Below are 27,031 nucleotides of genomic sequence, written 5' to 3' on the forward strand. Positions count from 1 at the left end.
TGGTAAACATTCTCAGTGTACAAAGTGATCTAGCTGCAGTGGCGTAGTCAGGCCTTCAGGAATGGATGGGAACACATTTCACCCCATTCAACTAGCTAGCAAAAAATGCGAGTCCGTCCTTAGTGGACTCAACATACACATTTTTGGTTTAAAACTGTTCAAAAGTGCATAAATGCATCTAGCTAGCTAATAATAATTATCGTTATGCTGCTGTTCCTGCAGCTTATCTAATGCTACTGCATGAACAGTGTTGGGGCAATTACTTTTTAAAAGTAACTCATTACATATTATTATTATTACTTGCAACTAAAACTATTTAGCAGTTACACATTACCCATAAAATAAAGTAACTACAATAATATTACTTTGTGTCCATAGTCTTAAGCTGTCACGTGTGCAATTATCATGTGACATGACTGCATTGTTGAATGATGTGGGTTATTATAATATTCAAGAGAAACTGGTCAATAAACTTCATTCAGTAATTTATTACTTTGTTGTGGCAAGGTGATAATCAGCGGATTAGTAAGAGTGTTTGTGTGTCTATGTCTGTGTTTTCTAACGAGATTAGTAACTTCATTACTTGTAGCAATGCAATTTCTTAATATTAGTCTTTTAAATCATCTGTACTTGTATACAACTCTTTATACTCCAGCCTGACTATTAAAATAATCGTATGGCTTATGATTTAGTCAACAAGTTTTCATCTCCAACTGAAATTCCTAATTCCTAAAAATTCAATTTACGCCTATATAACTAATCCTTCCAATAAAAGAATCCATGCTGTTACTCACGCCTCAGTATACTAGATGTGGAAAATACACTCGATCTTCTCCTTCTTCGCATTAGCTCTTACCCACTTAGAATTTTGCTGTGCATTAAATAGAAAGAGCTGAAACTACTTTAATTACATGATGTTATCAACGAACTTTTCTCAATATCAGCTGCTGATTTACAACAAAAATATCGTACACTGCACTACTTTTCTCTTGTTCGCAAAGCAATATTGTGGGCACCACTATCCTATTGAAATTTGGGTGGGAACATGTCTCTGGCACATGCCCACGTGCACCAGGTACCCTTGGCTACGCCATTGTCTAGACTTTGTAGGGTGAGGAATTTGACTAGAGCACATGTCATGTTTCTGCTAAAAAATTATAGGACTGGATATCCTAATAGAATACACATGAGCACACTTCATGTACGATCTGCAAATTTTTTCCACTGTAATTTGCATGAATTTAAATTTGTACGATCCCATGATGAAATTCATGATTGGTGAAAACCACACTAACTCTCCCAACTATCAAACAGTTAAACTACATCACTGATGAATTGTACTCACCTGTGCTTGGCCGGGTATGGTTGGTACTCCTAGCTTACTCAGACCTTCCGTTAGTTCCTTCACGTCCACGCGACCATCTCTATTGGCGTCTAACTGTTCAAATAACTCTTTCACCTTCTCTGGATCCATTGAAGGAGGCTGTTGTGGCCTTCCACTTTCGCTCATGGCTGTATTCTAATTATTTAGGTCAACGTAAACTTTTCAGAACACAAAACAATCGCTGGACAACAGAACATCAAATACTTTTTTGATAACTCGCTCTTGCTACCGTTTGCACATAACAACAACAAATCTGGTTACTACAAGTCCAAGTTCGAGGTTCACCAAAGATCATCTGGTTCTATACGCATGCGCCTATACGACATCTTACGTACAATTTTGCGAGAGTAAAGTTCGTCTCTCGTTAAAGCATTTGAGACTTAAGAACCTGACCAAAGAAAAAGACAATGCAAGTTCTCTGTTGGCTTTCTGACTTGCTCGTACTTGCTAGCTACTGAACTTGGAGCATGAGCTAGACTACATATGCAGGCCAACAGTCAGGAGGATGGTGGTGATAAGTGCATAACTTCAGAGACTCATTAATAAAGACTTGTCGGCAAATAGCTCGTCAATTATGCAGTGTATCTCGGCAGCCAACACTCAAACTAGGGACAACATTACTACACCAGACTATGATGAAGCCTGGGTAGTGACAAGTATGAGGATGATTTTGAGGAGCTGAGTTCAATTGAGGAGGAGTGGACACAACATCAAACTAAGCTAGGCTTCAGTTCCACTTGCACCACCTGGCTAATGATGAAGACACAATCACTGAAGTTAGTGCACTCTGGCAACCAAATGGTTAGGTAATCAACCAGATAACAGGCCCGTAGCCAGGGATTTTGAAAGGGGGGTTCTTTTTGACCAAAAGTGGACCTTTACTTGCATGATGATTAATAAAGGTACTGAGACTGCAATCTAGGGGGGTCTGGGGGCATGCTCCCCCAGAAAAATTTTGAAAATTGGAGTCTGGAGATTGAAACTGGTGGCATTTTCTGACTATTTTCTATATATAACTTATACTGCATATGGCTAACTATATTACAATATATAGTCATAAAGGAGTAGTATATATTGAAATATCACAGTGAATAAGAATGGGAAAGATTGAGCACTCTGCCATGATCAACAGGGGCAGTGGAGCAGAACAAAGAGTGTCTTAAACAATGAAATTTACACATTGCATGGAGTTGAAGCATGGATGCTATTCGTGGGCTCTGCATGGAGGGACTTGTCCACTAAAATCTTATCATTTTAATGAAAGCTCGGTTTAGACAATCTACATGTAACTTAAGTAGCTTCTAAAAGAAAATGTAATTGTGACTGCTCTATTAGAGTGATTGTTCTATTAGTATTAGAGCGGTTGACTGCTCTATTAGAGTATCTCGATCTTGCAATGCATTTAATACAAGCACTGAATGAGTTACTCGGAGCACTTAATTTAGCTTTTTATTAGTATCTAGTAAACTGTAGCTAATGGACTTTTCCTCCTGAAAATTTGGACTTGTATACTAAAATTGTGAACCTTTTTGGTTAAATTATGAACCTTTTTACTGAAATTGTGGACCTTTTTTCCAAGAGGGCGGTTCTTCAGAACCCCCCGAACCCCCCTGGCTATGGGCCTGAGATAATGCTTACAAATGAAGACCTTGCCTCCTAACACATCTTGATACAACTGGAGCTGATAGTCAATGAACTGATATCTCTACATGGTGACTTGACTCATGATCAGATGACTGCAACAGTCCCGCATTGACTAAACCTCCTATGTTTGGACTATACTCTCAGGTTGACACAGTCCAAAGCTGGACATTCATTGTCACCATTAGATTGCTGCACTTATACAGTAGCTACCTAGCTAGCACAAGAGAATGTGAAAGATTGGTGCAATGAAGTTTACAAGTAAAAAGTTGATCCTCAAGTGGGACTGATCCTCGAGTGGGACTGATCATGTAACTACATCTAAAGAGGATAGTTGCCAAACTAGAGTTAGCTAAGTTAGCATTTTGCCTGCTATGCAGAGAGTATCAAGCCTTGTAGAGTCTAGAGGTATGAAAATAACTATATGGTGGGGATAATGAATAATGGTAATTACTCGCCCACCCGCACTCTATTTGGAATTTTCTGATGATAAACAGAAAATCACATAGTGGCCTTATACGTATGCATGTGATTTTTCCAGCAAGGATTTCCATGGGTTTGCATGTATCATCAATCATTGTCATAATTCCCTGCCTGGAACATCTATTATTTTGTCCTGTACATGACCTTGATCAATAATCATATGTATACCAGAATACTACATGTGTAACGACCAATACATTCAAATATAAATTTGAGGTACATTCTTCAGCAGTCACAGTTCAAATTTAAACCATAAAGCATTGCGAAGTCTTTATAATTACTAGCTACTAATTTTTTTTAATTAAAAGGAAGTATAGGAATTAATATAATACACATTCTACAAAAAGTAAGGAAACAAGCTCAAAAATGTTTCAGCTGAAATGAGAATCATTCACGCACCAAAAAGTAAGCAAGTCCAACAAGATTAGATGGCTACTTGCTAAACTGAGACACATTTTAATGGCCAGATGTTAGCCAATAGTAAGCAGTAAAACGTGCCTCATTTTAGCAAGTAGCCATCTAATCTTGTTGGATTTGTTTCCTTACTTTTTGTTGCCTGGATCATCCTCATTTCAGCTGTAACATTAATGAGCTTGTTTCCTTACTTTTTATAGTATGTGCATTATATTGATCCCTACTTCCTTTTAATTTTTAGTTATGTTCACTTTTTCTGTCTAGCTTGCTAGCTATATTATACAATTATAACATTTCATAAGAATTTCAACAGTGAGATAGAGGTAGAGGTCATGGCCTCCCTGTCTACACAACTTTTCTTGATTTTTTTCTTCTTGTCCGCTATCTTCTTTTTGTGTTCAGTATAGTACTTTTTGTTGTAGTATTTTTTTCTTTGTTCCAGGATCCTGTCAGAGGCATAATTAGAGCTACCTCACACAAAAACTAAATTGATAAAACTATAGCTAAAACAACTACACAACGTTAAGACAATGGACTCTTTGAATGCTACACCCATACACTCTCATTTTATTATGGCTGACGTGTTAGTGTGCAAAAATCATATGTGCAGATATGCCCATCACAACTATCAATTATCTTTTGGGAAGAAGGAGAAGGCCAATGAATGATGAAAGTGAACAGCATAGTGCAGTGGACAAAACGTATTCAAAACAACAGATTTGTGAATCTGCCATCATTACCTAGCTTGGCAACCTGAAATTTCTGGAGTCGTACACCTAGTGTTATGTGGTCTTATGGCAGGCAGTCAGGCAAGCAGGCAGATGAAATGCAGGTAGCTAAATTTGATTTTTTTTAAAAATTCAGTTTACATTGAAACAACTAGTTGACTTTTCACTATGTTTAACCAAGGTATAGCACCATTACAGCATCATTACAGCTGTACTAATGCATTCCAGTTGGTTTTCTGGAAAATGTATTGCAAGGCTATTTTTAAAGTGCAAAATTTATAAAGCCACATGTTTCTTACTGATCTCTACCTATTAAGTACTACCGTACTTAATAATTATGTTGCTTTTTGATGTAATAGAGATTATGTTATTATTAAGCCCAGCTATGAGTATAGGTAATAGTAGAGCAACTAAGCGACAAATTTTGATGAAATAATTCTCTTTGTGATAAAAGTGCCAAATTTTCTGTGTTTTGGAAGTTCAGTAAGGCATACTAAATCATTTGAGATACAGTGCCACACAAAATCATTTACTTAGGGCATGAAACTTTTATTTAAACTAGGTTATAATCCCATTTCTAGCTGGTGAGGAAACCATACAAGTGCATCCGAATACTTTAGTTTTGCTTAAATACCATGAATGCATCTCAGGTACAATCAAAAAATCTTTTAAATGTGATAAAACAAACTTTTAAAATGCTTCTAATGGAGCCTATATTTTGGTGCAAAAAGTAATCCAATAAAACAACACATCCATGGCTTCATATACCTTGATCCTCCGTACTTCTTAACACTACAAGTTAATGACCTGGATGGACACCTCCCTTGATCAGCTTTCGGATATAACCATCTCTTGCTTGTGTCTATGCAGATGCAAATTTCAGCATATTTAATTTACTGTAGAGTACTTTTCCCTGTTACAGTTTCTATTGGTTTTATTTGTCAGGTTCATTGAGCATAATATGATTGGCAATTTTATATCTAGTATGAATGAAACAAATATTGTATCACGTTTGATGCGTTGATTGCTTACCACCAGTATATGTATGCCTGGTCTGGAATACATATACTTTAATAGAGCAGTCATGTAAGCAAACATCTATACCCTATCATGAGGTTAGGTACAATATTATAAGGAATTTTAGTACATAACACATGTATCGTCCCACATGGATACCTAGATGTGGTGTAACGACCTACCAATCCTACAATAGCAAACTACTAGACCTCTTATCCTATCCCTTATCTACCTAGTAACTAGACAGATACTAATAACATCATACACATGGTTGTAAGTATTAATGGTTCACTCCTACACTTGTTATTCTATTGATTGTTTCTCATGTGATCCAGTGAACAATGTGCTCTCAATAGTGTGGTGACTGTTCTATTAGAATTTTCTGGTGTGTTTATTGTTTAGAAACGTCTAGCTAATATTCTGCCTCCCAAAACTGCCAATAACAAAATTATTATCAAAGTAGTCTGTTTTTATTTTGATTATCAATTAGTTGTGCTTTTCATTAACTGACTGTAAGTGTGCATGCACTTGTAAAAGTGATAATATCAGAGGACACAATGTTTGAACTGGCAAGTATGCAGTTGAGTTCAAAGTAAAATGGATCATGAAGGATAATTGGAATTATTATATTCCACTCAATCTTGTGAATACAAGGAGTCAGTGATATACTAATGACTAAAATCTGCTTATAATAAGATCTAGTGGTGACTTGATCTTCAAACAACATGTAATCTAGTCATCTACTATATAACAAAGTACCAGTCTATTGTGCTTTTATAAGCAATGTTTGCAGTGCTCAATAATTTTAACATTTATGCCTTATGTTATGGAAATATTTTTGGCATGCATGGAACTGTTAAAAGTATTAAAATTGTTGCCAATACATTTGGCTGCGTATGTATTATGTACATAATAACGTTGTGCTGAATGGTTACCTTCCTGCTCTGTTAGTATTTTACAGTGAGCCGATGCATTTTCACAGACAATGTTTGGTTCCACATGGGGTACTTTGAGATAATAAGTCACTCATTAGGTTTCTATGAATACATATACATGAAATTGACAAGGAGAAAACATCCTGACTGCCTGTAAGCATTCAAGCGTGAATCAAATGGTTGCAGGTTCAAGGCTGCCCAGGTACAGTCATGGATTTTTCTCCTTTCTCCACGTTTTAAAACATACTTTATAACAGGCTGTAGGACCTTCACACTTGTGCTGTAATAAATAAATAAATATTATGTTCCATACTAAGCAAACGCTTGGCTGATTTTATTTATTTAGGCTTTACTGCACAAATTTAAATGCAGAAGGTAGGACACCTGGTCTTACTACCTTCCAAACAATGTTATGTATTCTATATATATATCAAGACACATATATGGTAGTGTGTCGTGTGGCCAGGAAAGCCGGCGCACCACACCTTGAGTATATTGACAGGAAGAAAGAAAACAGCTTTTTTACACAATGACCCCCTCTCCAAAGCACACCATTTTTGCATTATAGCTGTCTGCCAGGTAGGGTATGCCACACAGCAATTTGATTAAATTTGCAACAGCCATTTGCGAGATATGGGCATTCAAAGTTTCATTATAATTTCTTCATTAAACCATACGGGGCTTCAATTTCTTACCGCACACTTTGCAAAAAAAAATTGCTATAAAATGCAGACATGTAACTCCATTGCCTCAATCTTAAATAGCATGTAACAGTGGATTCACATACCAAGTTTACTGTTAATCTGAGGAATATCCAAGGACTTGTGAGCATTTATTCACATAAAAAAGATCAAACTTCTGTCACGACCATATACAGTATAGGAATAACTTAATTCTCCAGAACCCAATGATCTACCTGTCAGTACCATCTAATCAAAAACAGCCAAGCTGTAAAAAAAGGTGCGGCCCCCATAAAGGCCATGGTGAAAAAAGATGTGAAATCCAAGGTGGCGGCCAAGAAATGGCTGTGATGGTAGGTTAATGGTTACATTTTAATAACAACAATTCAGGTGAATTTGGTGCCAAGACCAAGCGGCACAAAATTCACCTGAATTGCCGTTATTAAAATGTAACCATTAACCTACCATCACAGCCATTTCTTGGCCGCCACCTTGGATTTCACATCTTTTTTCACCATGGCCTTTATGGGGGCCGCACCTTTTTTTACAGCTTGGCTGTTTTTGATTAGATATCACTTCTTTTTGTATTTGTATACTGCAAAGCCGGCCTATGGCTGGCTTTGGCACTTTTTTAACCCATGTGTTTTTTTCTTTACCACAGGAAGAAGAAAAGAACTTAAAGAAGAATTTTAGTACTTCAATTATTTTTGATTTTATTAGTAATTATACAAATTATATACATATATTTATTACATGCTCATTATTCCCCACAGGATTTTTTTTGCAGCTGATCTCTCTACTGGGTGACTAGAAATGTAGCTGAACTATATACAGGATGGTTTCTTTGTAGCTGAACTCTCTGTAACAGGTGATTTGTTTGCAGCTAAACTCTCTACATGGTGGTGTCTTTATAGCCGAACTCTCTACATGATGGTTTCTTTGTAGCTGAACTCTCTATAAGGTGACTTCGTCTAGCTGAACTTTCTACAGGGTGATTTTTTTGTAGCTGAACTCTCTGCAGGGTGATTTGTTTGCAGCTGAACTCTCTACATGATGGTTTCTTTGTAGCTGAACTCTCTACAAGGTGACTTTGTCCAGTTGATCTCTCTACGGGGTGATTTGTTTCTAGCTGAACTCTCTACAGGTGAATTGTTTGCAGCTAAACTCTCTACATGGTGGTTTCTTTGTAGCTGAACTCTCTACAAGGTAACTTCTTCTCTACAGGGTGATTTGTTGTAGTTGAATTCTCTACTAGGTGGTTTGTATGAGGCTGAACTCTCTACATGGCGGTTTCTTTGTAGCTGAACTCTACAGAGTGATTTGTTTGCAGCTGAACTCTCTACATGATGGTTTCTTTGTAACTGAACACTCTACAAGGTGACTTCTTCTAGCATGATCTTTCTACAGGGTGAATTGTTGTAGCTGAACTATCTACAAGGTAACTTCTTCTAGCTGATCTCTATACAGGGTGATTTGTTTGTAGTTGAATTCTGTACAGGTGGTTTCTTTGTAGCTGAACTCTGTACATGATGGTTTCTTTGTAGCTAAACTCTTTACAAGGTGACTTCTTCTAGCTGAACTCTCTACGGGGTAATTTCTTTGTAGCTGAACTCTCTATATGATGGTTTCTTTGTAAATGAACTCTCTACAAGGTGAATTCTTCTACCTGATCTCTCTACAGGGTGATTTGTTTGTAACTGAACTCTGTACAAGTGCGTTTTTGTGGGTGATCTCACTGCAGGTTGATTTGTTTGTAGCTGAACTCACTAAAGGGTGATTTTGCTTGTAGCTGAACTCCTTGCATTGTATCTAGTTTCTAGCTGATCTCTCTACAGGGTGATTTGTTTGTAGCTGATCTCTCTACAAGTTGATTTGTGTGTAGCTGATCTCTCTGCAGGTTGATTAATTTGCAGCCGATCTCTCTACAAGGTAATTTGTTTGTAGCTGAACTGTCTATAAAGTGATTTATTTGTAGCTGATCTCTCTGCAGGTTGATTTGTTTTAGCTGAACTCTCTACAGGGTGATTTACTTGTAGCTGAACTCCTTACATTGTGACTAGTTTCTAGCTGACCTCTCTACAGGGTGATTTGTTTGTAGCTGATCTCTCTACAAGTTGATTTGTGTGTAGCTGATCTTTCTACTGGTTGATTTGTTTGTAGCCGATCTCTCTACAGGGTAATTTGTTTGTAGCTGAACTCTGTACAAGGTGCTTTTTTGTAGGTGATCTCACTGCAGGTTGATTTGTTTGTAGCTGAACTCACTAAAGGGTGATTTGCTTGTAGCTGAACTCCTTACATTGTGTCCAGTTTCTAGCTGATCTCTCTACAGAGTGATTTGTTTGTAGCTGAACTCTCTATAAGGTGATTTATTTGTAGCTGAACTCCTTACATTGTGTGTAGTTTCTAGCTGATCTCTCTACAGGGTTATTTGTTTGTAATTGATCTCTCTACAAGTTGATTTGTGTGTAGCTGATCTCTCTGCAAGTTGATTTGTTTGTAGCCGATCTCTCTATAGGGTAATTTGTTTGTAGCTGAACTCTCTATAAGGTGATTTGTTTGTAGTTGATCTCTCTGCAGGTTGATTTGTTTTAGCTGAACTCTCTAGAGGCTGATTTGTTTGTAGCCGATCTCTCTACAGGGTAATTTGTTTGTAGCTGAACTCTCTACAAGTTGATTTGTGTGTAGCTGATCTCTCTGCAGGTTGATTTGTTTGTAGCCGATCTCTCTACAGGGCAATTTGTTTGTAGCTGATCTCTCTACAGGGTGATTTTTTTGTAGCTGACCTCTCTTCAGGGTGATTTGTTTCTAGCTGATCTCTCTACAGGGTGATTTTTTGTAGCTGACCTCTCTTCAGGGTGATTTGTTTCTAGCTGATTGCTCTACAGGTTGATTTGTTTGTAGATGAACTCTCTACAGGGTAATTTGCTTGTAGCTGAACTCCTTACTTTGTGTCTAGTTTGTAGCTGATCTCTCTACAGGGTGATTTGTTTGTAGCTGAACTTCTTACATTGTGTGTAGTTTCTAGCTGATCTCTCTACAGGGTGATTTGTTTGTAGCTGATCTCTCTACAAGTTGATTTGTGTGCATATAGCTGATCTCTCTGCAGGTTGATTTGTTTGTAGCCGATCTCTCTACAGGTAATCTGTTTGTAGCTGAACTCTCTATAAGGTGATTTGTTTGTAGCTGATCTCTCTGCAGGTTTATTTGTTTTTGCTGAACTCTCTACAGGGTGATTGCTTGTAGCTGAACTCCTTACATTGTGTCTAGTTTCTAGTTGATGTCTCTACAGAGTGATTTTTTGTAGCTGAACTCTCTTCAGGGTGGTTTGTTTCTAGCTGATCTCTCTACAGGTAGATTTGTGTTGATTTGTTCATTGCTGATCACTCTAAAGGTAATTGATTTGTTGCAGTTGAACACCCTGCAAAGTGTTTTGTTTGTAGCTGATCACTCTAAAGGGTAATTTGTTTGTAGCTGAACTCTCTCCACAGTGACTTGTGTGTAGCAGAATTCTGTGTAACTGAATTCTCTAGAAAGTGACTTAATTGTAGCTGAATTCTCTACACAGTGCATGACTTGTTTATAGCTGAACTTTCTTCAGTGTGACTTGTAATGTTCTGAATCTCTATAGTGGTATATTTGCTTAACTCTCCACATGGTGACTGTCTTCTTGCTGAACTGTCTATAAGATTAACTGTTTGCAGCTGAACTCCCTACAGAATAACTTGTGATGTAATAAAATTCTATAATGGAGTAAATAAATTAGCCGAATGCTCTATTAGGGTGACTGTTCTATTAGAGTATCTCGATCTCGCATTTGCTACACGGAGTTGAAGTTGGAGGGAGTGTCCACAGCAAAAATCGTCTTGTTTCATCAAGGCAGCACAGAGCTACGGAGGTGCGAAAATTGCGTTTTCTTTCTTCCTGTCAATATACTCACTGGTGTTGCGCGCCACCTTCTTGGGCCGCACGACACACTACCGTGTGTCTTGATTGCGTTGGGAAAATCCCAATCAGAACACTTACTAAATTAGAATAATTTCATGATCAAACAAAACAATGACACGTGCCTCAAATGAATACAGTTACCAGTGCGAGTACCAGTGGAACATGTCCTTGTTAGGAAATAGCTGAAAGTTTATGATAACATTAAAGGTGAATTTTATGTTGTCTGGTCAAAGTGGTCATAGAGGTGGTTTTGTAATACACACTTATAATAACTGGTTTCACAGCACACGTATGCATATGTATTTTTTCTAGAAACGAAAGACATCCGGCAAATCAATGCTTGACCAAAGTAAGTACAACACATATAGTGTGATATCATAGGCTCCATCAGAACAGATACTAGGAAGACTTCAGTCACACCAACAGAATCAAGATTAGGAAGAGCTACCACTGTAGCACAGGTAGAGGATAGAATCACACACATCCTAATTATTATAATCGGTTAACATGTATCCTGTGAATAGGAAACAATTTAATGTAATTTGAAAGTATGGTTGACTTGTAGCTTTTGTAAGATTAATTTAAAATAGGTCCTTGTTAGAAGGTGACATACACTTGTGTTATTAGTTTGTTAATACACTTCACTATCCTACAGATTCCTGTAGCTATTGAGATGATATAGACTAGTACTGGTACAGTGTATTATGTGTGTGACCAGTCTGTGTTGGGGGATAAGCCACAAGGTAGTGATGTGCCTGTTGATGATTCTCAAACTGATACGAACCCCAGTGTGTTTCCCAGTGTGTTTCTGACCCAGGATGAAGGTTTGTTGTGTAGTGTGTGCATGTGCGTTCGTGTGTGTGTGTGTGTGTGTGTGTGTGTGCGTGTGTGTGTGTGTGTGTGTGTGTGTGTGTGTGTGTGTGTGTGTGTGTGTGTGTGTGTGTGTGATGGTTGTGTATATAGCACGCATACATACATTTTTGTACAGTGCGTGGTGTTTGTGTGAGAGAGTACGTGCACACAGTGTGGTTTGGTTTGCATAGGCTCACTGTGAACTAACTAATTAAGATATCAGTTAATGAGATATGTACACACACAATACCCACACACTAATATTCACCTTATTATTTACACACATTATATGATGAAAGGTTGTTAGTAGACTAGTAACCAGGATGTGTTAGTGTTAGTGGAACATGGAAAGGATGAACTAACTCAACTTGTAATCTTATAAAATTAATTATCTCAAGATCCACCCTGGAGTAATTTGTTCACATTATATTATTGTTAGTAAATGAAGCACTATTGTGTAATATATTACATCATCAAGGCAGTAGGTGTATGTATACGGGGATGTTATTAAGGTGTATGGGGAATACCCTCTATTGAAAGTATTGGCTGTTATTTACACTTATAGGATGTGGCTTAAACCAGATAGACAGTAGTAATTTCTTAATGCAAGACTGTGTTACAACATGTTTCAGTCAACATATTTTGTGACGTTCTCTCCCAGGCTATGGTAATGCAGTTAAAGGAGTATATATAGTCACATACAAGAGTTGGCTGCCCTTATATGCAGATCTATTGTATAATGGTATATACTTATATACGTATGGTGTGGACCCTGTTAAAGCAAATTAAGGATGTAATCCTGACACTGCAGCTGGCGTATGTAGTTAAGGTCCCAATGTACTACATAACCCATTATTACAAAAATAGGATACCTCTTGAAGGGCGTTCATATTTCACCAAAAGTGAACAAGTAATGGGCAAGATTGCTTATTAAAGATAGGTGGAATTTGATGGTTAAAATGCTTAACAACTATAACTATTTACTAGGACTGTGTATCCTGCTCATCTCTAAATGAATTTAAACCTCTGTGTTGTGGCGTCTGAGTGCTGAATGTACTACAAGGGTTCAGTTCAAAGTCCTCCTTAGACCCTGTGTAGTTTTATACCTTTACAGGTGTTTAGTAGCAGTAATTGAACAAGTCCATTACACCACCTTCTAAATTTAGGCACGTGTTTGATCTTGTCAGCAGTAGCACCCAGTAACACCAGTAGCACCCAGTAACACCAGTAGTACCCAGTAACACCAGTAGTACCCAGTAACACCAGTAGCACCCAGTAACACCAGTAGTACCCAGTAACACCAGTGTTAGTACTGTAAATGAGTATAAAGAGAGTTGGTATTGTGGTATTGTTAAATTGGCAACACCCTTGAGGCCATGACCTCTTTTGACTTAAATTGTTAGTATACCACACATTTCTGAAGGAGATTCTTGTTCAAGTGCACATCTGAACAGCAGCTATTTTCTAATGTGTGTTTAGTGCCATAATTACATTGTACAATTTCAGTGTGCGTGTAAGTAATTAAAGCGTGTATGTGGACATTATTTGTTTGAAATCAGCCTACTGTAGTTAGATTACTCTACCTGTTGTACCTTGGTTAAACTACTTGTAAGTGGTTAGTAAGAACAAGCCATTTACACCACCTTCTACCAGTTAGGTGTTTATTTAATGTCCACACCTTATCAGCGGCAGCACCCTGTAATACCAGTTTTGGTTCTGAAAACAAACAAGTAGAGGGTCGACATAATTGGAATACAGTATGCTTCAAATATTTAGTGATCTCATTAATGAAATTTATTTCACTCATGGCCCTCAAAGTGTTGAGTGTACAACACTTAATTTTTGTAGGCACACATACTTAATTGTGTAGTTCATGTTCACTAAATCAAAATGAATTTCTTGTTTAGTTTTGTACATTAATGCTGTATACAAGTAGTATATAGTTAAGATTAAGTGTTTAACATTTGGTCTACAGAGAGTGACCTGTCTACTACACACAGTGTAGTGACCGAACACCTTGTCATCTCTGATGAATTGTTCTATGATGTTAAGAAGAGGTAAACATCATATACATGTATCAGTGATATGATCCCTTCATAGTATAAGGAAATGTTACCTGGAACACTTGGAGTCATGGAAAGTGTCACTTGCACAAAAGTCAAGACAGAGTTATGTGGCAAGGTCAGTGTTGATGCTACCAATATATAGTCTTTCAAGTATTTTCTGTTGTTATTCTGATACTATGTACACACAGGAGGAAGAATATACTACAGAGCTAGACCTGAGGTTACACCTTCATGAGCCAAGACTAACTAGGATTACTCAAGACATTCACAATTAATGTCCGAGCCAGTAAGTTATAATAACTAGTTACTGGTATATCCCATGGTTTACACATTGTGTACAGGTGAGCTAATAGCTCATTGGGAGAGACTCAGTCATCACATACAGGGGACTAATGCTGAGGTGGCCAATCACAAGGGTAATAATATCAGCAGCTTGAATGACCAGCTACAAGCTAAGGTTGGGAACAACGAATCACATGTTTGTTAAAGTTAGAGGTACTGGTTTATAGTATGAGCAACTCTTAGTGGATATGAACATGACAGAAGAAAGATTACTGGCTTCAACAACATTATCAGAGTAAGTCTTCATCTTAATCTTTTCATGACATCCTCTACATAACTTGGTCCACACAAACACACCACTACACACTCCCACACCACCTCTAGGTAGTGGGCAGTATACATAACATACCAATAGTGGACTGATCATTTTATATTATATGTCTGTGGTCCAGGTTGAACAAGGTGGAGCAGGATATGAAGACCACCATTGATCAGGTAAACAATTGTTGTGTTATAGAGGAAGGGGTAGGCTTGGGATTAGTAGAACAAGTAGGCTGGCAATTGGATTAATCCATTGAGTGTTAGACAACATTTGGTCATGAACAGGAGAGAGATACTGTAATAATAATTACAAAGTAATTGCTGTACATGACTGAATTATCAGAGGTTGAACATTATTACAGTAATAGGGTTATTGTAGAGTTTCAGTATATGGGGGACAATCGATCTCATAAAGTGTTTTACTTTTGTAAATAATGTCTCAACCTTTTTTTTTTTAGTATGTAGCTTTTAGCTAGAGATGTGCCAAGCCTTGTCATTTCACTGATCCTTGTAATAGAGTGATAGACCACTCTATGTATTGTCTAGTTTGTGTTTATAAGTGAAATAATTCTTATTGTGTCTCTAAAATATGTATACCACTTCACTTGAGAGTCACTACAAATTGGCCATCTTGTAGTTTTCTTAGGTACACAGACTCCCTGATACAAAATGTTTAACGTTCCAATCTACTTATGACCATTTTAGTTCTGAACTGCTTGTAGTCTGAAAGTGCTGCTAGTATCAATATGATTCCTTGTTGGGAGCACAGCTGGAGTACAAGTTATTGCCATTAAAGAGTATATTATTTAATTGCAGTTTACCAAGTTTAGTATCAAGCTTTATAACTGCATAAACCAGCTAGAACTGTATTGTCAGTTAGTATTGTGTGTGTTATGGAATAATATGGTGTTTGTATCATACACAGCACAAGTCATGGTTGTCCCATACTACTGACAACTATCAGTTGTGTCTGGAGAATACTGCCAGTGATTTGTCTCTAGCTAATGACAACTTTAGATCCTCTCTCAAGTGTGCTAATAGTGTGTGTGTGTAGTGTGCGTGTGTGTGTGTGTGTAGTGTAGTGTGTGCTGTGTGTGTTTTCCTGAAGAGCATAGTCAAGTGGCTAGAGTGTCAGCCTGGTAATCTAGGTTCATTGCCTGGTTATGCCATTTGGTGTTGTTGTCATTGTTTCCTAAGCTTTACTCACATTGCTCTAGTCTACCCAGCTGTACATTGGGGACTTGGTGGCCTGGTGCCAACTAGGGAAGCAACCCACCCCAATGTGTACCTTTTGTTTACTGGGGAAGCAAATTCCTTGTCTCACTGAGCAGTGTTGTGGTCATTGTCTGAAACTTCAGGTTCCGTGATCTTTCTTCATGAGACCTGGGCAGTCCTCCTGTGGGTTGCTAGCGCTGTCTCAAGAGGATTTGCCTGCACACGGCTCAGAGTGGTGCACAGGCATCCCAGTACTACTGCTAGTTTGTTGGGAAAAAGTTTTACATTTTTTGTAGTTTCAAAGCAAAAGTTTCCCCACTAAATGAAATTTTAAGCTTTACCATTTACAGTAGATAAAACCTAGTGTGTAATTTAAGAGGCTGGCAGAAAATCATCAGATTATAATTTAAATTAGTAACAATTTCTGTTAGCAATTGATGAGGTATACATGGCTTTTGAAGTTGCGTATAATGTAGCTAGGCCCAAGCCTATTATGTCGGCTAATTTAAAGCATAATAAGCGATTGCAGAAATACTCTAATACAGCAGTCAGAAAGCACTAATATACTCTAATAAAACAGTCAGTTCTAAAGCATAATCTTGATTTTGAAAGCATAATTTTGAGCATAATAGGCTTAATTTTTGAGCAATGCTCAAAAGCATAATAGGTAAAATTTTGGGCATAATAGGCTGGGGCCTAAATGTAGCACTGTTGAGTCATCTGTCAGTAAATATTACAATGTGTGTTGTGAGATTGTATGAGGTAGAGGATGTTTTAGGGAGAGAGTACATGATGCAAACACAGTACCATGACATTTTGATCAATTTTACCATAACAGCACAAAATGTCAGAGAAATTTGGGAAATTCTCACAACTCTACTCTAACATTTTGCACAGATTTCATGTTAGTACTATTGTGTCCTGTAGCTGGCCATAGTCCACTGTACAGTAGCAGGGACAGTGTCAGGGTAGGTACCCTCATCATAACATAGTACACACTAGTACTGACATGTTGACATAATAGACTTCTTCAGTAGCAGCATCTTCATAAGAGGACAAGAAAACATCTAGACAACAGACACTGCTTGAAGGTTCTTAGTTACTATTTTGTTAGGCTGTTTTACTGTAGTTGTACCCAGTTATACTGATAGTAAAATGTCAGTAACTTGAAGTATATGGAACATAATTGTTTTACTAAGTTTTAAACTCTCAGTAAAACATCAGTGAATGTGGGTTTACTGAAAAACTACTAAAATACCAAACAATTAACTGTTCCACATACTGGGGATATACCACTCTAGTAAGCCAAGAAACTTCAAGCAGTGAGAGGTACATTGTACATGTATATCGGAGGAGTACCTGGGATGTGTTGAAGAGCTGTGCTTGAAGCCACTTACATAATGGGTGACTGTTCTATTAGAGAATTTGACATGTTTTCTGATTCCTTTATTAGAGTACAGGAGCTTATGAAAGATGACACCGTATTTATCTATTGAGTTTTGTGTGCTTCTGCTAGTAGAAATAAAGTGTTAAAAATATATGTGCGATATTCCATGCTGGATTGCTCAGTTAAAATTTTGAAGTATTATTCATGTACACAATGTTCCAGACCGCTTTTTGTATTTGGACTAATTAGTTTAAAGTGAATTCCCATAGTCTTGGTAACGGGTGAATCCTACAATACATTACGCATTGGGAAAAATGACGAACTGTGGTCAGAAACTGTGCTGGGCCCATGTATCCGCTGCAGTTACAGCCATGAAAATAAGGTGAAGTATTCTTTAGAGGTATGTGAGTAATTAGCAGATCATTTTTTTTGTGGGTACCACTACGTAATGTTGTAGGCACTTCGAAAACACACAAAATCACTGTGCTTTTACACCATTTTAAGCATTTTACATACTTTTGGGGCATATCCCTTTTAATATTAATGTATTGATTATTAACCAAATAAATTTCAACATGATTAGCTACATTAATGGTTTTTTGAGCCACAAAACTAGGTTGTGAAATGAAGTCAAAAATCTACTGCTGCTCAGTTTTACATGCACAGTAATAATTTTATTATTTTTCCGGCCCTAATGGCACTCCCTTCCACCCACACGTCTCTATGGAAAACAAGCTAGAAGAACAACATAAAAAGGGAAAAAGAAAGAATTTACCTACAGAAAAGACACCTAAAAGAACCTACAGAAGCCCAGGAAATGTTAGTGAACTGATTTTCAGCTTCTTCCCATATGCGGTTTACCCTGTAGGCGTGACAACACATTGGTGTTATTTTTTGTTAATAATCGCTCATAACTCTTTGCCTGTTTATGGTATAGCAGCCAAAGTTGGTACTGAGATGCGCCTTTATACCCCCCCTTCTGTGTGCCATATTTCAAGGCAATTGGATAAGGCGTTCGCGTTTTATAGCAGTTTTTGTAAGTGTGCGAAAAGAGGAAGAAAAATAAGAAGAAAAGAAACTAAGGCTAAGCCAATTTTTGAAGTCGCATATCTCGGGAACGCCTGAAGCGATTTTGCTCAAATTTGGAATGTGGAGTACTGAAGTTGGAGGGAGTGTCCACAGCAAAAATCGTCTTGTTTCATCAAGGCAGCACAGAGCTACGGAGGTGCGAAAATTGCGTTTTCTTTCTTCCTGTCAATATACTCACTGGTGTTGCGCGCCACCTTCTTGGGCCGCACGACACACTACCGTGTGTCTTGATTGCGTTGGGAAAATCCCAATCAGAACACTTACTAAATTAGAATAATTTCATGATCAAACAAAACAATGACACGTGCCTCAAATGAATACAGTTACCAGTGCGAGTACCAGTGGAACATGTCCTTGTTAGGAAATAGCTGAAAGTTTATGATAACATTAAAGGTGAATTTTATGTTGTCTGGTCAAAGTGGTCATAGAGGTGGTTTTGTAATACACACTTATAATAACTGGTTTCACAGCACACGTATGCATATGTATTTTTTCTAGAAACGAAAGACATCCGGCAAATCAATGCTTGACCAAAGTAAGTACAACACATATAGTGTGATATCATAGGCTCCATCAGAACAGATACTAGGAAGACTTCAGTCACACCAACAGAATCAAGATTAGGAAGAGCTACCACTGTAGCACAGGTAGAGGATAGAATCACACACATCCTAATTATTATAATCGGTTAACATGTATCCTGTGAATAGGAAACAATTTAATGTAATTTGAAAGTATGGTTGACTTGTAGCTTTTGTAAGATTAATTTAAAATAGGTCCTTGTTAGAAGGTGACATACACTTGTGTTATTAGTTTGTTAATACACTTCACTATCCTACAGATTCCTGTAGCTATTGAGATGATATAGACTAGTACTGGTACAGTGTATTATGTGTGTGACCAGTCTGTGTTGGGGGATAAGCCACAAGGTAGTGATGTGCCTGTTGATGATTCTCAAACTGATACGAACCCCAGTGTGTTTCCCAGTGTGTTTCTGACCCAGGATGAAGGTTTGTTGTGTAGTGTGTGCATGTGCGTTCGTGTGTGTGTGTGTGTGTGTGTGCGTGTGTGTGTGTATGTGTGTGTGTGTGTGTGTGTGTGTGTGTGTGTGTGTGTGTGTGTGTGTGTGTGTGTGTGATGGTTGTGTATATAGCACGCATACATACATTTTTGTACAGTGCGTGGTGTTTGTGTGAGAGAGTACGTGCACACAGTGTGGTTTGGTTTGCATAGGCTCACTGTGAACTAACTAATTAAGATATCAGTTAATGAGATATGTACACACACAATACCCACACACTAATATTCACCTTATTATTTACACACATTATATGATGAAAGGTTGTTAGTAGACTAGTAACCAGGATGTGTTAGTGTTAGTGGAACATGGAAAGGATGAACTAACTCAACTTGTAATCTTATAAAATTAATTATCTCAAGATCCACCCTGGAGTAATTTGTTCACATTATATTATTGTTAGTAAATGAAGCACTATTGTGTAATATATTACATCATCAAGGCAGTAGGTGTATGTATACGGGGATGTTATTAAGGTGTATGGGGAATACCCTCTATTGAAAGTATTGGCTGTTATTTACACTTATAGGATGTGGCTTAAACCAGATAGACAGTAGTAATTTCTTAATGCAAGACTGTGTTACAACATGTTTCAGTCAACATATTTTGTGACGTTCTCTCCCAGGCTATGGTAATGCAGTTAAAGGAGTATATATAGTCACATACAAGAGTTGGCTGCCCTTATATGCAGATCTATTGTATAATGGTATATACTTATATACGTATGGTGTGGACCCTGTTAAAGCAAATTAAGGATGTAATCCTGACACTGCAGCTGGCGTATGTAGTTAAGGTCCCAATGTACTACATAACCCATTATTACAAAAATAGGATACCTCTTGAAGGGCGTTCATATTTCACCAAAAGTGAACAAGTAATGGGCAAGATTGCTTATTAAAGATAGGTGGAATTTGATGGTTAAAATGCTTAACAACTATAACTATTTACTAGGACTGTGTATCCTGCTCATCTCTAAATGAATTTAAACCTCTGTGTTGTGGCGTCTGAGTGCTGAATGTACTACAAGGGTTCAGTTCAAAGTCCTCCTTAGACCCTGTGTAGTTTTATACCTTTACAGGTGTTTAGTAGCAGTAATTGAACAAGTCCATTACACCACCTTCTAAATTTAGGCACGTGTTTGATCTTGTCAGCAGTAGCACCCAGTAACACCAGTAGCACCCAGTAACACCAGTAGTACCCAGTAACACCAGTAGTACCCAGTAACACCAGTAGCACCCAGTAACACCAGTAGTACCCAGTAACACCAGTGTTAGTACTGTAAATGAGTATAAAGAGAGTTGGTATTGTGGTATTGTTAAATTGGCAACACCCTTGAGGCCATGACCTCTTTTGACTTAAATTGTTAGTATACCACACATTTCTGAAGGAGATTCTTGTTCAAGTGCACATCTGAACAGCAGCTATTTTCTAATGTGTGTTTAGTGCCATAATTACATTGTACAATTTCAGTGTGCGTGTAAGTAATTAAAGCGTGTATGTGGACATTATTTGTTTGAAATCAGCCTACTGTAGTTAGATTACTCTACCTGTTGTACCTTGGTTAAACTACTTGTAAGTGGTTAGTAAGAACAAGCCATTTACACCACCTTCTACCAGTTAGGTGTTTATTTGGTCCAGTTGGGCTTCATACAGGAGATCCATTTAAGCATACGGCAGGAACTGCCTGACTCACACCTGTTAAAACATATTAATCATGTTAAGACAGATATGCACGGGTTCACCAATTGTTATATGTTACACAAAAAAATATACACAAGGAAAAATGAATTTTAGGTTTGATTAGGGATCATAAGCATAAGCACAACAGTAACTGTGTCACAGTTGTAATCAAACTCATTTCAAACTCATCCCGGTGTATTATATATACTTACCTACATCCTCACATTGGCCACACAATATCATTTAAGCTACACATACCTTCCAAGAAAAGGCTCAGATTAAACCATAAAAGGTATACGTACATACATACTATTAAGGAGTTGTGTGATTGTTTCAAACTACTTTTGAACACTTCTGTAACATCATTGCTATGGTGATTATTATTGTTATGTAACACTTTCACACCTCAGATCAAAAGGAGTCGCCCCGGATACATATGAAATGTAACCAGGCTAGTGATTATATAGACATTGAGACCGAAATCGATTGTGGGGATCGATTAATACCCATGTGATTAGGATGCATGACATTGATTTTGCCATGAAAATCACTCAGATGAAGACCATTTTGTTATCCTCGTCATCCTACGAGTTGAAAAACGTTGGGCCAAGGTGCGAACTAGTGCTATAGCTTATTCAATTATCATTTCTGCACGTTCTTGAATATGGACTTGCCCCCATCACGAAGCTACCACTCTGCACAGAGTAACCACTCTACAAGCAAACTTACCTGTCTAGGCCTTTAGTGAACTCTGCAATTTTTCCATAAACAATTCAATAGTACTGATTAAAACATTACACTCACGTAACCAAAATTTTCCGTGATATCTCTAGGATAGTTTGTTCATCGTAACCGAATGTGACCAGAACATAATAGCTGCTGACCCATATTCAAAAATTTTAGGTATGCATACTGTATATAATACATTCAGTGGCTGCACTTGTATTGGCTTGGGTGATTGATCGCCCTTACTGGCTGTCAGCCTGATAAGCGTTACATATTAGTTGTAACATGGGGCATTTGGGCTTTGTTTGATATGTATGCCCTCTGCCCTCGGACCTGTGGACCTCGGGCAGTCAGGAATACATATCAGGCAAAGCCCTCTTACCCATGATACAACTAATACATGTATCACAGCACTAAAAGCACTTATACAAAGTTGGTAAAGATGAGGCCAAGTGACTACGTAACACAGCAGAGGGCTTGACAAGTATCTCAGCCACAGGAGATTTACATTTCATAAAGAAATTTAAATATAATCCAAGAGGTCATAGGATACAGACCCATAGAACAATGGGATATAAACATCGTAAAATTGTCTTCTTCCAGAATCACATCTGTTTGATGAGGTCATGGTTTTTAAAACAGTCATATTCCCGCCAAATCCCAAATAGTTAAAAGACCCAAAACAAAGGAAACAATAACAACCTTTACATCACACACACTCTCATACATACAGGTGGCACATACCCCATGATTTATAATTATTCCATTGATGGCTGAATTCCTGGCAAATTACGTATGACAAACTAGTCATATTAACCTTACTATACACACTTAGTAACCATATGTCTAAACACTTGCTATAAATTAAAGCAATTCACTGTGCTGTTTTTATGCAATTGAAGTCATCACATGGAAAACAATAAACTTTGGTAAAACCAGCCCGACCAAACAACGGAATCCTGACTACCTGTTCACAGAGATGCCTTGCACTTCATAGAACTATAAACAGTTTGTAGTAGTGCTGGGCGGTATTGAAAAATATCAAACGGTATACCTTCCATAAAAAGTATTATGGTATTACTAAATATCACGGTATTAATGTAAAAGCCATTGGTATTAAAGTAACTGCCATTTACCTCAACAAAAGCACCAAATACTCAGCAAGCCTCAGGTACAAATTACCACAAACAAACTTTTGGTTAACTGACTACGTCAGCACCTGCCAACAAACATTGTCACATGTCTGGTTACCTTCTAAGTGTAGGTTATTGTACAAATCCAGGTATCTTCGCTATTTTAGAGACCTGAGGAATGGCACAATAATCACCGAGGGAAAAGCCCAAGGTATCTTCGCTATTTGCCCAAGGTGATTATGTGCCATTCCTCAGGTCTCTAAAATAGCGAAGATACCATGGATGTGGGCAATAACCAATTTAGACTATAGCTCATGCACTGCTAATAATGGCGGCTTCCTAATCAAATCAGTGTTAAAACAACTCACTTGTAGGCTTCCTAGATGAATACAATCATCTCTATTTATCCAGTGATGTTTTCTTCACACTCTAGTGATGATTTCTGATGGCTGTTGTGACTGGAATCCAGCAAAACATGTGACGCATGTGACAAAAAAAATTGTCATGGGTATCTAACCAGTTTAGATACCTACCCGTGGGTATCTATTGGATTTTAAATACCTCAATAACAACCAAACTTCAAAGCATACTATGCATATCATAGTCTAAATATGGGATGAAACAAGCCCACAGGGAGGCCATAGTGCCCAGACGGTATGGAGGTATTAAAAAAAAACAACAGGTGGTATTAAAAAAAAAACAGGCAGTATCAAACCAGTATGACTTAAATATAACAGATTACTAACAATACTGGTATATCGCCCAGCTCTAGACTGTAGCAGAGCTAGATTTTATTCTTTGCATAACTTATAATTCCATGCCGCCATATTGCAACTGCGGTCATTAATGGTAAAGATGCATCTTCACTTATCAAGTTGACAGTTAATACACTATTTCTGATGTATGGTGGCTGAATATTATACATACACATGGTTCACAACAATATCCATACAAATGTACGTGTAAAAGCATATGAGGATAAATTTATATTGACAAGATGTTTTCTTTCACACCAGTACTATGTTGATGCTGTTAACAAGAGCTTGTAGAGAAGAACACAAACTGTGGTCTCATGGAGGAACCCGAAGTTCCACAACGACCCCAACATCACTAAGTGAGACAAGGTATTTGCTTCCCCAGTAAACACCAAGTACCCATTGATGCTATAGCTGGGTGGGCTGCTTTCCAATTGACACCAGGCCACCAGGTCCCCATTATACAGCTGGGTAGACTGGAGCAATGTGAGTAAATTTTCTTGTTCAGGGAAAACAACAACACCAATTTGGCATAACTGGGCATTGATCCTGGAACTTTTTTCAATTACCAGGCCGATGCCCTAGCCATTTGGCTATGCTAACACACACACACACACACACACACACACACACACACACACACACACACACACACACACACACACACACACACACACACACACACAAACACAAACACACACTACCAAACAGTACATATTACTTACTTCATAAATGGCAAGATCAATCCCGGCATAAGGGATGATGCCTATCTGACTGGACAGTATTCCTCTATATAATGCTAGGGGACCTTCAGATTTCACCACACTTTTCATACAGTGAGCCATCCCTCTGTACTGGCCTGTACAACCCAGTGCCAACCTGGTCTCCATCATCTGGGGGACAATTATACATAGTTAAGTGATGTATCGCACAATTGTTTACATTAAACCATCACACAAAATTGACATTAATTTGAGTGGCCATACTTACTACACATACAACAGTGCCTAGCAAACAACTATCTTACACAAACCCCAGAATACCTACTAGACAGATGCTATCAGTATCATAGGGTGAGCCTGAGTATTGTATTAACTTGGTATATAGTATAGCGGCATGACCAAAAAATTGTGTACTTTTTCATAAAACCATGAAACTTTCCACATAAATAGTAGTCTTCAATACATGTATTTTTAGATCTAGTGCCAACGCTGAGTTGGCGACCTTTACTGCCATTTTTGTACAGAAAATTGATCATTTTTGTCTTTAACTCCCTGAGGCAGTGATTAACTTGTTAAAACATGGTACCAAACAAAAGATCTTGCTGATAGAAACAACTTGGTTTTTATTTGAAGTCAGTGGGTGAATTTATTCTTAAGTTATGAGTATTTTTATTAGCTGCAAAATTTGATAAATTTATGCATAATTATCTGCCCACAGGTAATTCATACCTCGAGGGGAGGTAAATTTATCAAATTTTGCAGCTAGTAAAAATGATCATAACTTTGTAATGAAATCACCTACTGACTTCAAATAAAAGCCAAGTTGTTTCTATCAGCAAGATCTTTTGTTTGGTACCATATTTTAACAAGTTAATTACTGCCTAAGGGTGTTTAAGACAAAACTGATCAATTTTCTGTACAAAAAAGGCCATAAAAGTCACCAAAGGTCAACTCAGCGATGGCACTACAGGGGGTGTATATCTAAAATTACATGTCACGAGGACTACTATTTATGTGGAAAGTTCCATGGTTTTATGAAAAAGTGCACAATATTGCCAATTTTGGGGGCTACACCGCTATACTAATATTATGTATGCACACTGTATTACTATCATTGGAATTGTGTAGGCAATCAAGAAGGTAGACAGGTGAGCAAGTGTACCTAATAATGCATTCGTACAATCACCATATCAGCCATGCATATGGCATTCAGATATTGACATCTGTGCAACTACCCCTCAATTGCTGCTTGCAGTCTGACAGCTGATTGATAAAGTGGAGTAAAATTGCAATTATCTAGCAATGAATAGAGTTTCATTTCAATATTAGCTTATAATAACTAAAAAAATCGTGTTAATAGTGTTTGGTTTAATAATCTCTGCATTTATTACAGTTGGAATTGTACATAGCTGTGTCCGACAATGACAACAAATAAGGAATAGTCCAGTAACATACACAATTAACTTAACTTCATCTGTGGCATTGATGATGACAACAAATAAGGAAGTCCAGTAATCTATGTCATGGCTTTGATGATGACAAGTACAAATAAGGAAACCTAGTAATCTATGCTGTTAATTTATGGCATTGACAATGAGTCTCAGGATATAACTGTGGCTTTTTGTGACTTTTAACACTTATAAATAAGGTTTGTTTTTTGTATTTAATTGTTAACTTGCTGTGTAATGAATGATTACAGATTGCTCATCAGTGTGTGCCTCACTTCAACTACCAGGGGCACAATTACATTACGGGAATCTGTGTACATTTCTGTTATGACCATATATAGGATATACACTTATGTAAACCTGTAAATATAACATTACGTACAATTCAACAAGAGTTATGACACACATACGTAGGAAGTTGTGTATATAAAATTTCCAAAGGCACTCAGGATTGGACAACTTGTGTTGGCTGTGAACACCAAATTTTAACACTGTTGTAAAGTTACAAATTGGTATTATTTATAAACATACATCACCACAATAATTTGCCTCTCCCATAGGGGATGTATTAAATCAGTTGTTAGTAACTCTTAATACAAACATGAAGTAGAAAGACTTACTCAACCTCTCCCAATTGTTGTTATGACAACAACCACTATACTAAGGTGTGGTTCTTTGTGATTACGTACTACTCATCATAATAAGATGTGAGCAGATGTTACGGCTCAAGTGAGATGTAACATATTGTTTGGCCAATACTACGTACCACTTTTTAACAATAAACAGTATCAATTGCATGTTAAAATACAAAATAATTAATCAATATGTATCATAAAACGACAATAATGAAGTGTTATGTTGGTGGTGCTTGTGACACCTCACTTAGCAGCCACCTCTTTAGTAAGACCACCCCAATACAATGGCCACCTCTATCACATCCCAAACAGCTAAGGTGTCCTATGGGTAGCTAGTGTCTATTATATTTTTGTCCTTTACTATGTCTTGTCACTGTCAGTTTGGGACTCAACTCACAAACATGTACCCTTTGTG

The 27,031-nt window shown here is 37.5% G+C and overlaps 1 protein-coding gene and 1 long non-coding RNA gene across 6 annotated transcripts in view; one reads left to right on the plus strand and one right to left on the minus strand.

Annotated features, from left to right (window-relative positions):
- LOC136266918 (calcium-binding mitochondrial carrier protein SCaMC-2-B-like) overlaps nucleotides 1-27,031 on the minus strand; it is an 82,537-nt gene that overhangs the window by 35,618 nt on the left and 19,888 nt on the right. For 3 of the 4 annotated variants that reach the window (XR_010706361.1, XR_010706362.1, XM_066061968.1), the window contains exon 1: nucleotides 1,346-1,702. The gene's annotated coding sequence lies outside the window, so the exon portion shown is untranslated. Of the gene's footprint in view, nucleotides 1-1,345; nucleotides 1,703-24,536; nucleotides 24,705-27,031 lie in introns of those variants that run through there. The other variant, XR_010706363.1, reaches the window with a different exon arrangement.
- On the plus strand, nucleotides 11,889-17,101 carry LOC136266920 (uncharacterized). Of its 2 annotated transcripts, XR_010706367.1 has the most exons (9): nucleotides 11,889-12,051; nucleotides 14,055-14,136; nucleotides 14,180-14,260; nucleotides 14,334-14,431; nucleotides 14,487-14,602; nucleotides 14,655-14,722; nucleotides 14,880-14,922; nucleotides 16,891-16,931; nucleotides 16,988-17,101. It is a non-coding gene; the product is annotated as an uncharacterized lncRNA (long non-coding RNA). The 2 variants fall into 2 exon arrangements; XR_010706368.1 differs by lacking the exons at nucleotides 16,891-16,931; nucleotides 16,988-17,101 and adding an exon at nucleotides 15,674-16,340.

The sequence above is a fragment of the Dysidea avara genome, chromosome 9, assembly GCF_963678975.1.
Source record: "Dysidea avara chromosome 9, odDysAvar1.4, whole genome shotgun sequence".
NCBI classification, from domain to species: domain Eukaryota; kingdom Metazoa; phylum Porifera; class Demospongiae; order Dictyoceratida; family Dysideidae; genus Dysidea; species Dysidea avara.